The sequence below is a fragment of the Hyla sarda genome, chromosome 2 (assembly GCF_029499605.1).
Source record: "Hyla sarda isolate aHylSar1 chromosome 2, aHylSar1.hap1, whole genome shotgun sequence".
Classification (NCBI taxonomy): domain Eukaryota; kingdom Metazoa; phylum Chordata; class Amphibia; order Anura; family Hylidae; genus Hyla; species Hyla sarda.
The window spans coordinates 447,062,658-447,077,627 of NC_079190.1; the positions used below are offsets into that span (position 1 = coordinate 447,062,658).

Consider the following 14,970-nt stretch of genomic DNA (forward strand, 5'->3'; position numbering starts at 1 on the left):
TTTAGTGGCTCTTTTAGAGAATAATAAACCCCCTACCCTATCTATATTATATTATTCTATTTGAGCCCTTGAGGAAAGTCTTTTTCAGTTACATAGCTATATAAATGGAGTAAAAATACAATGTTTACAAAAATAATGGGAACACTAAAATAACACATCCTAGATCTGAATGAATGAACTTATCGTATTAAATACTTTCTTCTTAACATAGTTGAATGTGCTGACAACAAAATCACACAAAAATTATCAACCCATGGGTGTCTGGATATGGAGTCACACTCAAAATCAAAGTGGAAAACCACACTCTGTGTTCTCTCCTGTCTGATAAAACTGTGATGTATTGTCCCTAAAACAAGTCAAAATGAGGCTCAGTAGTGTGTGTGGCCTCCATGTGCCCGTATGACCTCCATACAATGCCTGGGCATGCTCCTGATGAGGTGGCGAATGGTCTCCTGAAGGATGCCCTCCCAGACCTTTACTAAAGCATCCGCCAACTCCTGGACCGTCTGTGGTGCAACGTGGTGGATGGAGCAAGACATGATGTCCCAGATGTGCTCAATCGGATTCAGGTCTGGGGAATGGGCTGGCCAGTCCATAGCATCAATGCCTCGCTCTTGCAGGAACTGCTGAAACACTCCAGCCACATGAGGTCTAGCATTGTCTCGCATTAGGAGGAACCCACGGCCAACCACGCCAGCACATGGTCCCACAAGGGGTCTGAGGATCTAATCTTGGTACCTAATGGCAGTCAGGCTACCTCTGGCTAACACATGGAGAAAAGAAATGCCACCCCACACCATTACTTACCCACCGCCAAACCATGTACTGAAATATTTATTTATTGCATGTGGGCAGGCCATCTATGTCTGTATGGCTTACACATGGGTGGGCGCATGGGGAGCTCCATAATCCTCTATTGCCTGAGCGCCCCATAAATACTAAATAAAGGTAACAATATTAATTGAAACTATATTTGGAATAAGAAAAGGCCCTGACTCCTGAGTAAAAATTTTTTTATAATAATTTAAGAAAATATTTTGATTGGCTGTCTACTCGATGACTTAATTTTTAAAAATTTTACAGCAGTACATTAAATATGCCCCTCCCATTCATAACATTGTCAAGAAAAGGCGGAGCACTGATCACATTAAAATTATACCCCCTCCCCCCTCCCCCCCCCCCTGGAAAAATTTCTGCGGACGCCCATGCTGTCAATATCTCCCATACAGGGAAAACATTGTGGGGGGATTTATCAAAACCTGTGCAGAGGGGGCTCCCTGAGGAAGGAGCGAAAGCGTGCTCGGGGTCCAGGCGTACATCCAGCCATAGACATGGGTAAGTGATAACACATCCTTATTACCTAGCTGTAGTGACAGGAAGGGTAGCAGTTACCCCCATATGGGGATAGGATCATGTTACATGGTGCCTCCAATGATACCCAGTCATTGTGCTATATTTAATATATATAATTATCACTGTATATGGAGAGCTGCATACTTTTGGGTTACAATATTGCAGCTGGTTTTGTTCCTTGCATGTTTTATGTCTGTAATTCTGGCTTACATTTTCACTTTAATGAGATACCGATGTTTTTAAATGTTATTTAATAAAAGCAATTTTTTATAATTTACGTGGAGTCAACTTGGTTTATTGTGTAGTGTAAAGTGTTTGGTGATACCAAGTTGTTATTATATTAAATCAAAATGAGAGTCTAATTAGTTGCCGCACTGGCATATATGGGTGTAGAGGCAACAACAGGTATAGCTGGTTGGAGCCATATAGTGTAATATGTGAGGTATTGTAGGAAGGCAATCACTTAGTCATTTTCTCCTTTTTTCAGGAGCTCTTGTAAGCCAGAGATTGGGTCTTATTACACGGGTCGATTGAGTCTTATTTTCAGGTCTGGATTTTGATAGAATGAAAGGCAGGATTGGAAGTGGGGACATTCCGCTTTTTGGTCCACACCAGGTTTTTAGACAAGCCCAGATCAGCACAGGTGCTGCAGTTTGCTTTTCATTGGGCAACAAAAATAACTGATAGTCTGTCTGGGGAGGCTAAGGGAAACCTAGCCCTCTGATGGGACTTGTACTCATCAGAGCTGCAGCATCAAAAAACAACTTAGTGACTATTGCCAGTTGTGTAAGGTAACACATTTGGGGTTTGTTTTGTCTGGTGGCTGGTAGTAAGTACCTGTATAGTGAGGGAATGTTAAAGTGTTCAGTTATTGCTGGACAAGCAGGTTTATGTCTTGTTTTGTGCTAATGTGCACACGGTTGTGTCCTCTGTTAGAGCATAAAAAGAGCAGAAGTCCTGCATTAGACCTGAGCAACAGTCTCAGACATCTGTTTACTGCCATTTGCTAAACCCCAACATAGGATATATCAGCTGTCAAAGAATATGAGATCCACTCCAGCCATTTACCATTGTGTGCTTTGACATTTATACTCTACGTAATGGTTCCCTGATGAACCCGGCTCTATTAGACAGGAGAGTGGAGGGACTAGTACACAAGCAGAGTCTATTTTTTTTTTCCTACCATTTCTATCTATTTTCTTGATTTATCATTTTATCCCTCACTTATAGTTAAGGAGGTGGGTCCCTCAAAAGATGGGGCCAGAAGGGTGGAGGTCATAGAGACAGAGGGCACTCTACCCTAGCTCTCACTATGCATTGTACCCTCCTATAAGAGGTTTACTATACTTTGTATGTTCACATGTATTTTGAATTCTGTGACTTTTTATTGTCATCTTTTTTGGTCATTATTATTTAATTTTAGCAATCATATAATAAAGGTAATGTTTTAGATTCTAGCATACACTATTAATAAGAGGTCGTGATTACAACACATAAAAAAGAGGATTCAGTCTTCTTGTGATGTTTAGGAGCCAACAGGAAAATAGGCATCATTGGTCGCATCATTATCAAAATCTATTGGTTCCAATTTGACTAAAATCTACAGGATACTCCCTGAGAAACAGCTCCACACCTATCCACAGCTTTTATCTAGAATTTTAGCAAAGCTGCACATACCACGATGCATGATGTTGTGTTGCTGTATTGGAAGAAAGTTGACTTTTTTTCTGTAGACCCCCTTTAAAGAGGACAAGTGCTCAGATTCCAGCGATGTTTATATTTTCTTGCTGTTTCTTGCCCATATTCCTGACATATAAGGGTTTTACCATTTCATTGACTATCTGTGATTTTCACTAAATAGTCAGGTTAGGGAACTTTATATCAAAATAGGGTGTAAATGGCCGGCTAAGGGGGGGTGATTATGAGGTTGAGGGGGCATAACTAATGCTCAGAGGGTGTCATTATGATGTTGAGAGGATGTTTATAGTGCTCAGGGGAATGATTATGAAGCTCCTAATAACACCCCCGGGCATTCACATCCTATTTTTCAATAAAGTTCCTGCCCAACTGACTATTTAGTAAAAAGTATAAATAGTCAACCTAAAATTAAAATAGTCTTGCAATTCTTCTGTGATTTTTGCCCCACTATTTATTTTTAACAGCATACAAAATTACTCAGGTCTCGGATTTTCACAGGGTGCGTGTCGAGATGTGACATCGCTAGTCAGATGAAGACAGTTGAGCCTGCCTTCTTCAATGAGTGCAGCAACTGCTGAGTGGGAGAAAGATCATTTTGCAACAGCTGTAGGCACCCTGGTTAGAAAACACTGGTCTTTTGAATAGAATGCAACTCATTTGTGTTTTAATGGGTGGGGTGGCTGATGTGTGGGAGAGAGGAAAGTGACCTCAAACTTACAAGCATGGGATGTGTAGTTTGAGGATGAAATCCAACAGGAAATACCCAGTTCATAAAAAAAAAAAAATAGCCACAGTGTTATGGTAATCTCATAACATAGCCATTTAGCCCCAAGATAAGCACAGATCCTCCCTAAGCATGTCCATTACTGTCTGCCAGGTAAGAACTAAATCCCCTTATGGTGGATAACCCCTTTAAGGAAAAAAGTGTGTTTTATATCATAAAACCATGTCATAAAGGGGCCCTGGTGTATTGATCAGAATTTTGTATTATTGGAAATCTCTAAATCAATGTGCAGAGCAAAGTGCGAATTCATGGAACCGCACCAATATCATTTTCTGGTATTTCTATAAAACATGTCAGGAAATGAGCTTGGCTGGATATCCTCTCCAAGCATTGTTGCATAATATATGCAATATTCTAACCTATGTAGTGCTTTTCCGAGGCCTTAATCTCGATTAGCATATACATTGTATTATCAAAAAAGCACATTAGGGTTTCGTAGTGAACTAAGAGCTTAAACATGCAACTTTACAATCATCCATGGAATAATTAAGCGTAAAAATAAATACTGAAACACATATCTCTGATTAAATATGAAATGATATCCAGTAAAAAAGGAAACAAAGTGTAATTAGAATCACCAGCATAATGGAGCTCGTGGGATACACAATTATACGGAGAGGCAATATCATAAAACTGTTTGGAAAACTAAACTGTCCATACAAACATACACACATCTCACAAAATCAGAAATTGCAAAAAAGAAAACATAAATAAAAAAGAATTTGGCACAGTCACTCTAATTATGTCACGGTCATAATCCCCAAATGTGGCTGCCAAAGAACCTGGCACATGGTGGAAATTCAATGTGACTAGGCCAAATTCTCTTCACTTGTAAAATGAAAAAATATTGTCTGTGACAAGTCGAAACTCATCTGAAAAATTAGCAATGTCTACCTTGTTCTTACAGATGTAGCATAGCTGAGTTTGCCAATGCGGTAGCCTGTGATTTGGCGCCAATTTAATCACAGCGTGTTATTTTTGGTTTCCATTACCCTGCAGATAAAACCACTGAAGTGAGTTTTTGATGATGACAAATGCTCAGAAGAACAAATGAAAAACTAAAAGAATAATTTAATGAACTTCTTTATCCAAAACCATGCTTAAAAGAGGACATGTGGGCAGTCCAAAGAATTTTAGTTTTTATATCACATTTAGCTTCAAGTTCCCTGATATCAAGGACATTTATCACCGTTGCATCGTAGCAAGCGAGTTCTGTAGTCATACATTTTTTTTTTGCTTTTGGTTTTGCTTATTTGTGACATACTGTATTTTTCGCCCTATAGGACGCACCGGTGTATAAGACGCACCCAATTTATTGGTGCAAAATCGAAAAAAATAAAGATTCTGAACCCAACTTTGGTCTTCAACCTGCGGACCTCCAGATGTTGAAAAACTACAACTCCCAGCATGACCGGACAGCCGTTGGCTGTCCGGGCATGCTGGGAGTTGTAGTTTTGCAACATCTGGAGGTCGGCAGGTTGAAGACCACTGGATAGGAGGTAGTACTCCCCACAGCTCCGGACCCGTCACCACTGCCCTGGATGTCGCTCCATCGCTGTCGCCGCGTCCCCGTGGTGTCCACAACTCTCCGGACGTCTTCTTCCCCGGGATCCACGCTCTCCGTCGCCGTCATCACGTCGCTACGCACGCCGCTCCTATTGGATGACGGGACGGCGTGCGCGACAATGTGATGACGTCGAAGGAGAGCGCCGGCCAATCAGGGGATCCCGGCACGGAGCAGACACCGAGGAGGCAGATAAGGTCCCTCCCGGTGTCCTGTAAGGTGTTCGGGACCGCCGCGATTTCACCACGGCGGTCCCGAACAGCCCGACTGAGCAGCCAGGTTAGTGTCACTTTCCCTTCAGACGCGGCTGTCAGCTTTGATTGTCGCGTCTGTAGGGTTAATACAGGGCATCACCGCAATCGGTGATGTCCTGTATAAGCCGCGGGGCCCAGCCGTTGATGGCCGCAGGGACCGCCGCGATAGGCGTGTATTCACTCCCCCCCCCCCAGTTTTGGGGAAGAAAAGTGCATCTTATACAGCGAAAAATACAGTATTTATTATACTTTCAGAAGTGGTTGATACATTTGCTATATATATATATATATATATATATATATATATATATACATACATATATATATATATATATATATATATATATATATATATATAAACGTGTGTGTGTATGTGTGTTTTATTAAAAAATGTTACCACTTTTTTCACCCTAAATGTACTAACCCATTTTTTTCTCATTTCAGATCCGTGTATCCTGTGGCTTCTAAAGATTTGGTGGACTGCTTCGATGACCAGCATTTTTTTTTTTTGTTTTTGTTTAGTATTAATAAAATGGTTACTGAGGGCTTGTGGGGGAGGGTTTTTTAAAATAAAAGTTTTTTTTATGAAAGTGTTGTTTTTTATTTTATTTTACTTTACAGGCTTAGTAGTGGAAGCTGTCTTATAGATGGAATCCATTACTAAGCCAGGGCTTAACATTAGCCCCAAAAACAGCTAGTGCTAACCCCCAATTATTACCCCAGTACCCACGGCCACAGAGGTGCCGGGAAGAGCTGGTACCAACAGGCCCAGAGCATCAAAAATGGCGCTCCTGGGCCTAGGCAGTAACAGGCTGGCCTTATTTTGGCTCGGGAGGGCCAGTAACAATGGTCCTCGCCCACCCTGGTAATGTCAGACTGTTGCTGCTTAGTATGGGGAACCCCACACATTTTTTTCATAGACAATTCAATATAAATAAAATAAAATGCATAGGGTTCCCCCTATTTTCGTAAAGTACCAATGACCCCTACCTAAGCAATTTTCAGCTTTCACTTTGCAGTGGTCAGGAATTTATGTCCGCGCTGCACCACATCTCCTGCTTCCTGCGCTGCACCACTACAACTCCCAGCATGTCCTTACTCATAGTAGTAGTCTTCCGATTCAGAAGTAGTCCATAGGATACACGGATCTGAAATGAGAAGAAAAAAACACGGAAAATAGGTTAGTACATTGTTAGTGCATGTCCTCAAGGGCAAGCTGGAAGTTGTAGTCATGCGACGGTGGGCATGTGCATGCAGGTGACAAGCAAGTCAGGGAAGCTTGTCACCCACCCGCACATCTTCTGCCCACCCACCGCACAACTACAACTCCCAGCATGCCTTTACAGTAAGGACATACTGGGAGTTGTAGTGGTGCAGCGTGGAAGGCAGGAGATGTGGTGCAGCGCGGACATAAATTCCTGACCACTGCAAAGTGAAAACTGAAAATTGCTTAGGTAAGGGTGATTGGTACTTTATGCTTACACACAAAAATCGCACAATAAGTTGCTTACCCGCACATGCTTTGTACAACTTTTTTAAGCAAAAAAATCCTCTAAATTCTTTCATAAATCTCCTTCATAGGGTTTTACCATTTGATTGACTATCTATCTTTTTTTTTTATCTTTTTACTAAATTGTCAGATGAGTGGGCACTTTATTGCAAAATAGGCAGTGAATAGTAGGTTAAAGGAGTACTCCAGTGCAGTAAAACTTATCCTCTATTCCACCTGTTGAACCCTCTATGATCTCCTGCACGACGCCCCTGAAGTCCCCAAAAAGGGAAAATGTCGACCACTGCAACACTGCATGTATCTCTATGAGAGTGCCGGAGATATCCCCGAACACTGTATCTCCATCTCTCCCACAGAGATACATGGAGCGCGTCGACCGCTTCATGCATGGTCGACACGCCCCCTTCCTGGGGACTGCCAAGGTGCTGTGCAGAAGATCACGGGGAATACAAGCAGTCAGACCCCCACAATCTAAAACTTATCCCCATCCCTTGGATGTACTCTTTTAAATACTCCTTTAAGGAGGTGTGATTAGAAGGAGCAGGGGTGTGATTAAAAGCTTTATAATTTCACATCTCAACATACCCTCTCAGTCACTCATGTCAAAAGCTTTATTGATTGCTTATGATGATCCCTAGATATAGCTGGGAAAAAAGTGCATCAGCTCGTCTCACTCTCCGTCTCGGCACTCAATACAGGAAGCGGGCTCCATTATAGTCTACGGAGGTTGTCTACTGCAGTTGGAGCAGGTGCCAAGTCAGGGAGTGAAGCATATGCAGTGCGCTTCTCCCAGCTATATTTAGAGATCCTGGGGTTCTTAGCACTAAAAGTGCAAAACTATTTGAAGTTATCCATTAAAATCTGTATACCTTATTTACCCAATATAAAAAAAAAAAGTTTCTCTTTTTGGTTTGTGATATAGTTGTTAAAGGGGTATTCCAGGATTTTTTCTTATTTGACTATGCTACGTGGCTGTAAAGTTAGTGTAGTGTAGTTGTGGTCTCGCAATTCTTTCGTGATCTTTGTCTCGATGTTTATTTTTAACAGCATACAAAATTAGTGTTGTCTCAGGTTTTCCCAGGTTGCAGTGCGGCTGAGACATTACATCACTAGTCAGGTGTTCATAAGAGCCTGTCTGCTTCAATGGGTGGAGCAACTGCTGGAAGGGGAGAGATTATTATGCAGGAAATTGTAGTTTATAACATCTGGAGGCACCCTGGTTAGAAAACACTGGTCTATTGTTCACAGCACAGCATATAAGGCAGCTCACCTGTGCTTCAATATGTGGGGTGACTTATGTGTGGGAGGGAGAAAAATGACCTCACACTTACAAACAAGGGCCTTGAAGTTTGAGAGAGGAAACTCCAACAGGAAATTTCACAAAAAGAATCGTGGACTTACAACATGGCCATGTAGCTCCAAGACAAGCACAGATCCTGCCTAAGCATGTCCATTACTGACTGGCAGGTAAGTACTTAAATCACCTTATGGTAGATAACCCCTTTAAACGTTATCACAATGCCAGCCCTCCAGCAGTAACCTGGTTTGATATTGTTCCAATACAACATGAAGAGAAGACCAGTCTCCATCACATGGGTCATGTATCATAGTGTCATACTGTCATAGAGAAAATAACTTTAAATTTCCATAGTCATGTTGTAGTCTTGTCATACAAGGAATTGGTAACGTAAAAGAAGAAAAATAGTATCTAAGGTCATGATTGATGGACAATTTAACACTTCTGAAAACAAAAATAAAGGTACAACTCACTAGATCCCTGTTGGAAATGGCCATCTTGCTGTGCAGCTCTGTTTACAATGAGGCTGGCCAGGTGCACTGCCTCGGATAACCAGTAGGGGTGATTTAACCAAGGTAAGGGAGTTGGACAGCACTCTGTTAAAAGCAGTAACTTTATTAGAATACCATTAAAAATGTAATTAAGAATCAATTTTATAACTGATGCATTTCTAGCCTATCTGGCTTATAGTTGTAGTACTATGACTACTAGCCTGCAACTAAGAGCCAGGCTGGCTATAAAATAAGTCAAATCAGGAAACTTTATTTATTATTTAGTTTTTCAAGGTATTCTAATAAAGTTATTGGTTTCGGGGAATGTCTCACATACTTCATTTTGTATGTTTATTATTTCATATGGTGTAGTTAGTTCCCTGGGAATGGTCATAGACGATGCACACATCTCCTTCCCAGGCTGCCTGTGTAGATAGGGCACCAGGCTATGTTTGCTTTATGGCAGCTGCAATTATTGGGAGTCAATAGTCAGAGATATGTCAATAGGCTGTTACAGTCTCCAGGAAGAGAAAGATAAACATTCCCCTCTCCTAGTGACCATAGAGTGACAGATGAGATGCATACAGGACCCTATCTGTGTGTGTCACATTGATATCTTCCCTTATCTAAACCTCCACCAGTGCAAAAAGAGATAATATCTGCTTACAAGGAGATTAGTGTGAAAACAGGACCATAACAAGATTTATTGTTACATAAAACTTGGCATAAAACAAAAAATAAAAAACAAATATTATAGAGGTGCACCGAAATGGAAATTTCAGAACCGAAACGAAACCGAAATAAATAAAAATGTCCGGCCGAAACCGATACCGAAAATGACTTCTCCCCGTCTTCTGGTAAAATGCAGAGCTCCGCTCATTAGATTAGATTAGATTCCCCCACATTAGATTGCCAGCTCCCCCACATTAGGTCGGGAGTTCCCCCACATTAATAGGCAGCTCCCCCACAATAGTAGGCAGCTCCCCCACATTAATAGGCAGCTCCCCAACAATAGTAGGCAGCTCCCCCACAATAGTAGCAGTTCCCCCACAATAGTAGGCAGCTCCCCCACATTAGGTCAGCATTTCCCCCACAATATTAGGCAGCTCCCCCCAACAATATTAGGCAGCTCCCCCCAACAATATTAGGCAGCTCCCCCCACATTTGTAGGCAGCTCCCCCCCCCCACATTAGGTCAGCAGTTCCCCCACAATACTAGGCAGCTTCCCCCCACCCCACAGACATACAGCTTCCAGCCATATACAGTGTATGGCTGGAGGCTGTATGTCTGTACTGCTGCCCCCACAGTGATCTGGTCACCGCTCCTCCGGCCCGGGTCACATCTACTGCTATGGCCTATGGACCATAGTAGTAGGTGCCGGGACCGGAGGAGCGGTGACCAGAACACTGAAGAAGATAACGCGCCGCCGTTCACTTACCAGGCCCCGGCCAGCGCGCGTTCTCCTGCGACGATCCTGCGGTCCTCCTGCGTCTCTATGGTTGTACGCATGGGACGTCCCATGGTAAGTGACCGGCGGACATCCTTATGTCTCAAAAAGATTTTTCGGGACACAGGGATGTCCGGGATAGGAATACTTTTTTTTATGTGCCCGAGCTGGCTCCCGTGTGTGGCTGCAGGCGGGGGCCGACCAGAGCATATAAAAACGAATACTGTATACTAAAAACCAGGGGGCCTCCAGCTGTTGTGAAACTACATCTCCCAGCATGCCCGGACAGCCTTTACCGGTCCGGGCATGCTGGGAGTTGTAGTTTCACAACAGCTGGAGGCCCCCTGGTTTTTTAGTATACAGTATTAGTTTTTATATGCTCTGGCCGGCCCCTGCCTGCAGCCACACACGGGAGCCGGCCCGGGCACATAAAAAGAAGTATTCCTATCCCGGAGAGCGCGCCCCCCCCAGATGTTGCGCCCGATGCGGCCGGCCCCCCCTGCACCCCCTACGCTACGCCTCTGGCACTGGCAGTGTTTGTAACTTGTGCTGTGGGCAGGCAGGGGAGGTGGGTCATTATTGGCAAATTTTTGGTTGTTTCGGCATTTCCCCAAAATAGCTATTTTCGGCCGATATATCGGTGCATCCATACAAATATAAATCAGGGTTAAAATAAAACCTTGATTTGAATATATGATTATTGATGGTACATTACCCTTAACCTCTTCCCGACGCAGGGTGTATGCATACGCCCTGCATCCTGAGTCCTTAAAGTGGCAGGGGGGAATGATGAGCGGGGGGGGGGGGGGGGTTTGAGGGGGTATTGATGAGCAGGGGGGGTAATGATGAGCAGGGGGGGTTAATGATGAGCAGGGGGGTTAATGATGAGCAGCAGGGGTAATAATGAGCAGGGGGGAATGAGGAGCAAGGGGGGAATGATGAGCAGGGGGGAGAATGATGAGCAGGTGGGGTAATAATGAGCAGGGGGAGTAATAATGAGAAGGGGGGAGAATGATGAGCAGGGGGAGAAGGGGGGGGGATGATGAGCATGGGGGGGTAATAATGAGCAGGGGGGTAATGATGAGCAGGGGGGTAATAATGAGCAGGGGGGGGTAATAATGAGCAGGGGGGAGAATGATGAGCAGGGGGGTAATGATGAGCAGGGGGGGTAATGATGAGCAGGGGGAGAATGATGAGCAGGGGAGAGAATAATGAGCAGGGGGGGGAATGATGAGTAGGGGGGATGATGAGCAGGAGGAGGGAGAATGATGAGCAGGGGAAAACACGGGAAAGGAGGTGTGGGGGGGTTAAATATTGCACAGAGGCTGATAAAAGGGGGAGGAAGGAGGGGGAGCAAACTGAGGATCAAGGGGAATCAAAGTTGCGGGGATGAGGAGGCATATAGTTCAGAGCTATAGTCATTTATTTTTTTCCCCTCAAATTTTCCTGTGAAAATGAGGGTACGTGTTATATGCCAGTGCGTGTTATACGCAGATAAATACTGTAATCCCCCCCACCCTTACATTGAGCAGGTCATCCCTGTGTCCTGAAAGATCTTTTCGGGACACAAGGATGTCCTGGTTACCTTTCTGTGGCCCCGCAATAACTTTAAAAACGCAGGGGCCGCCGGGAGGTAGCGCACACAAGGACATCACTGACATCCCGTTCGTGCACCCATAGGAGTGGAGCAACGAGGATGTATGCATGGTAAGTTACCTAAACGTCGTCTTCAGTGCTCCGACCACCGCTCCTCCGGTCCCGGGACCTACTGCTATGGCCCCTAGGCCATAGCAGTAGATCATGACACCGGACCAGAGGACAGGTGGTCAGAGCACTGAAGTGGGGCAGTACACAGACATATAGTGGGAGATTTATCAAAACCTGTGCAAAGGAAAAGTTGCCTAGTTGCCCATAGCAACCAATCAGCTTGCTTCTTTCATTTTTAACAAGGCCTCTGCAAAAGGAAAGAAGCATTCGGATTGGTTGCTATGGGCAACTTTTCCTCTGCACAGGTTTTTATAAATCTCCCCCAAAGTCTCCAGCCATACACTGTATATGGCTGGAGGCTGTATGTCTGTGGGGGACACTGCTGATGTAATGTGGGGGGACTACAACCTAATGCGGGGGAACTGCAACCTACTGTGGGGGAACTACAACCTGGTGTGAGGGAACTGGGGGTGGGGTTGGTGGAGAAAAATGTAGTGGAGAAGGATCAGGAGGGCATGGGGGGCTGAAGTTAGGTTGTTTGGGGGGGTGAGGTAAGGTAAGTGTGGGTTTGGTAAAGGGGGCAGAGGAGTGTGAAGGGGACTGAGGGGGGGGGGTAGGGGGTGCAGAAAAGTGGAATAGTGGAGAAGGACCAGGAGTGTTGAAAGGGGGGACTTAAAGGGGTACTCCACCCCCAGATATCTTATCCCCTATCCTTTGGATAGGGGATAAGATGTCTAGGGGTGGAGTACCCCTTTAAGGACCAGGGGAGGACTAAGGCTAAGTTTCAAGAGAAGGCAAAAGCACAAGAAAAAAAATGCCATTACCATAACACAGGAAAAAGCAGTAGCAGTTTTTCTGTTTTTTTGCAAGTAAAAAAAAGGGGGAAACCTAGCCTTAGGGGTCTCTGGAAGCAGGAGTCTGGAGGAGGACTTAGGGGTCTGGGGGGCAGAGAGGTCTAGGGGAATTAGGGCTCGTCCACACTATTAACTTCCGCTCACAGCTATCAATCAAGGAAGTGTGTCCATGACATAGGTGATGACGCATGGACACAGCAGGAGTAGTATGTGTTCAAGCAGGCGGGGGGGGGGGGGGGCAGTTTTTTTACTTGCTTTTTCAGTATGAAATTCAGAATTTTTTTTAATGAAAGCAATTGTAAAACCTATTGTTTTTGCATGCTTTACAACATATCGATAGTTTTTGTATCTGACAGTGCCCATTTAAGGATGCAGGGTGTAAAGGTACACCCGTGGGTATTTCGGTGCCCACCGCTCACCGGGCGGGTACCGGACCAGGGTGCCTGGTAAAATCATTAAGCAGGCATCCCCGTACATCGCCGGAGGGGATCCTGAGACCACCCCATATCGGCGATCTGCAGCGATTCCGGGTCATGGGGGGTGCATTTTTTCGTGGGTTATGCGTTTTTAATTTTATTTTTCAGGTATTTTGTGTGGGGGTCTGTGAACATGCCCCCAGCCATTGTTCTGGGCTTAGTGGCCAGATACCCTACTGACTTCTGCACCCCCTGCTGCCACCAAGCGCTAATCACTACTGATTAGGTAAACGTTTTTATTTCCTTTTTTCCCTTTTTAGTTTATATTTTTTCTGTTAGGGCGGGTTTAGTTAGTTAGGTTAGGCGGGTTAGGGAGATAGTCTCGCACCACTCACAGCCTATACAAAAATTAAGTTTTCCTCACACACACATACACACACCCCAATCCCCATTAGAGTAGGGAAATGGCCTGCAGGGCATTTTCGGCGGAGGAGCAATATGCCACACTTGCCTACGACACTGAACATGTCACAGAGGACAAGAAAGACCCCACCTTCCTTATTTCCTCATCCTCCTCATCATCTGGTTCTGATCATAAGCCACCAAGGTGGCGGAGATGCCACCATGCAGGACAGCAAACCTCCTCTGCTCCTGACCCTGTGCCCCATGCCAGTATGAGTACCCCTGGTGCTCATACTAGTCAAGCCCCCCTGCCAAGTTCCCTGGTGCCCCGTAGGAGAACTTGTCTGGACTCAGCAAGCAGACCACCAGTCCGTGATTCTGTAAGTTTGTTGGCGACTCAGGAATCAAGACTGACATAGTCGGGTTCACTGAAATGGACTATTTTAGTTATTATTTCAGTGACGACTTTGTCAGTCTGATGGTTGAGAAGACGAATCTGTAAGCCCAACAGTTCATCGCCACAAAACCCGTGCTCACTTTTGGCTAGGCCTGGTGGCTGATTCCCAGTCGATGCAGCCGAAATGAGGAAATTTTGGGGCCTTGCGCTGCATATGGGCCTAGTAAAAAAACCCAGTGTTAGGCAATTTTGGAGTGGGGACGTCCTTTACCAGACCCCGCTCTACAACATGGCCCGTCCCCGGTTATTATTATGCTAATAATCCGGCATGTCCCCCCGAACTGATGCCGCGTATGACCGCCTATATAAAATCAGGCCAGTCATCAATCACTTAGGGGCCTAACTTTGGGAGGCCTATGTCCCTGGAAGGGAGGTCGCTATTGATGTGTCTCTCATCAGCTTTAAGGGGAGACTGAGCTTCCAGCCATTCATCCCATCCAAGCGGGCAAGGTATGGCATGAAGATGTGTAAACTTTGCGAGAGTACCTCAGGGTACACTTGCAAGTTTATGGTGTATGAGGGACGAGATTCCCTTATTGAACCCCCAGAATGTCCCTCCACTCTGGGTGTTAGCGGGATAATCTTTTGGGGCCTTTTGCACCCATTCCTAGATAAAGGTTACCACCTTGATAAATTTTATACTAGTATCCCTCTCTTCACATCCCTCGCTGCCAGATCCATGCTCACTTGTGGGCCACTCTGGAAGAATCAAAGAGGCCTTCCTTCCTATTCCCTC

The 14,970-nt window shown here is 44.7% G+C and overlaps 1 long non-coding RNA gene across 3 annotated transcripts in view; it reads right to left on the bottom strand.

Annotated features, from left to right (window-relative positions):
* The window catches only part of LOC130358052 (uncharacterized), a 132,376-nt gene that overhangs the window by 4,739 nt on the left and 112,667 nt on the right, over window positions 1-14,970 (bottom strand). For all 3 annotated transcript variants that reach the window (XR_008889385.1, XR_008889383.1, XR_008889384.1), the window contains 2 exons: window positions 6,644-6,801; window positions 4,730-4,828 (listed from right to left, as the gene is read on the bottom strand). This is a non-coding gene — a long non-coding RNA (uncharacterized LOC130358052). The remainder of the gene's footprint in view (window positions 1-4,729; window positions 4,829-6,643; window positions 6,802-14,970) is intronic.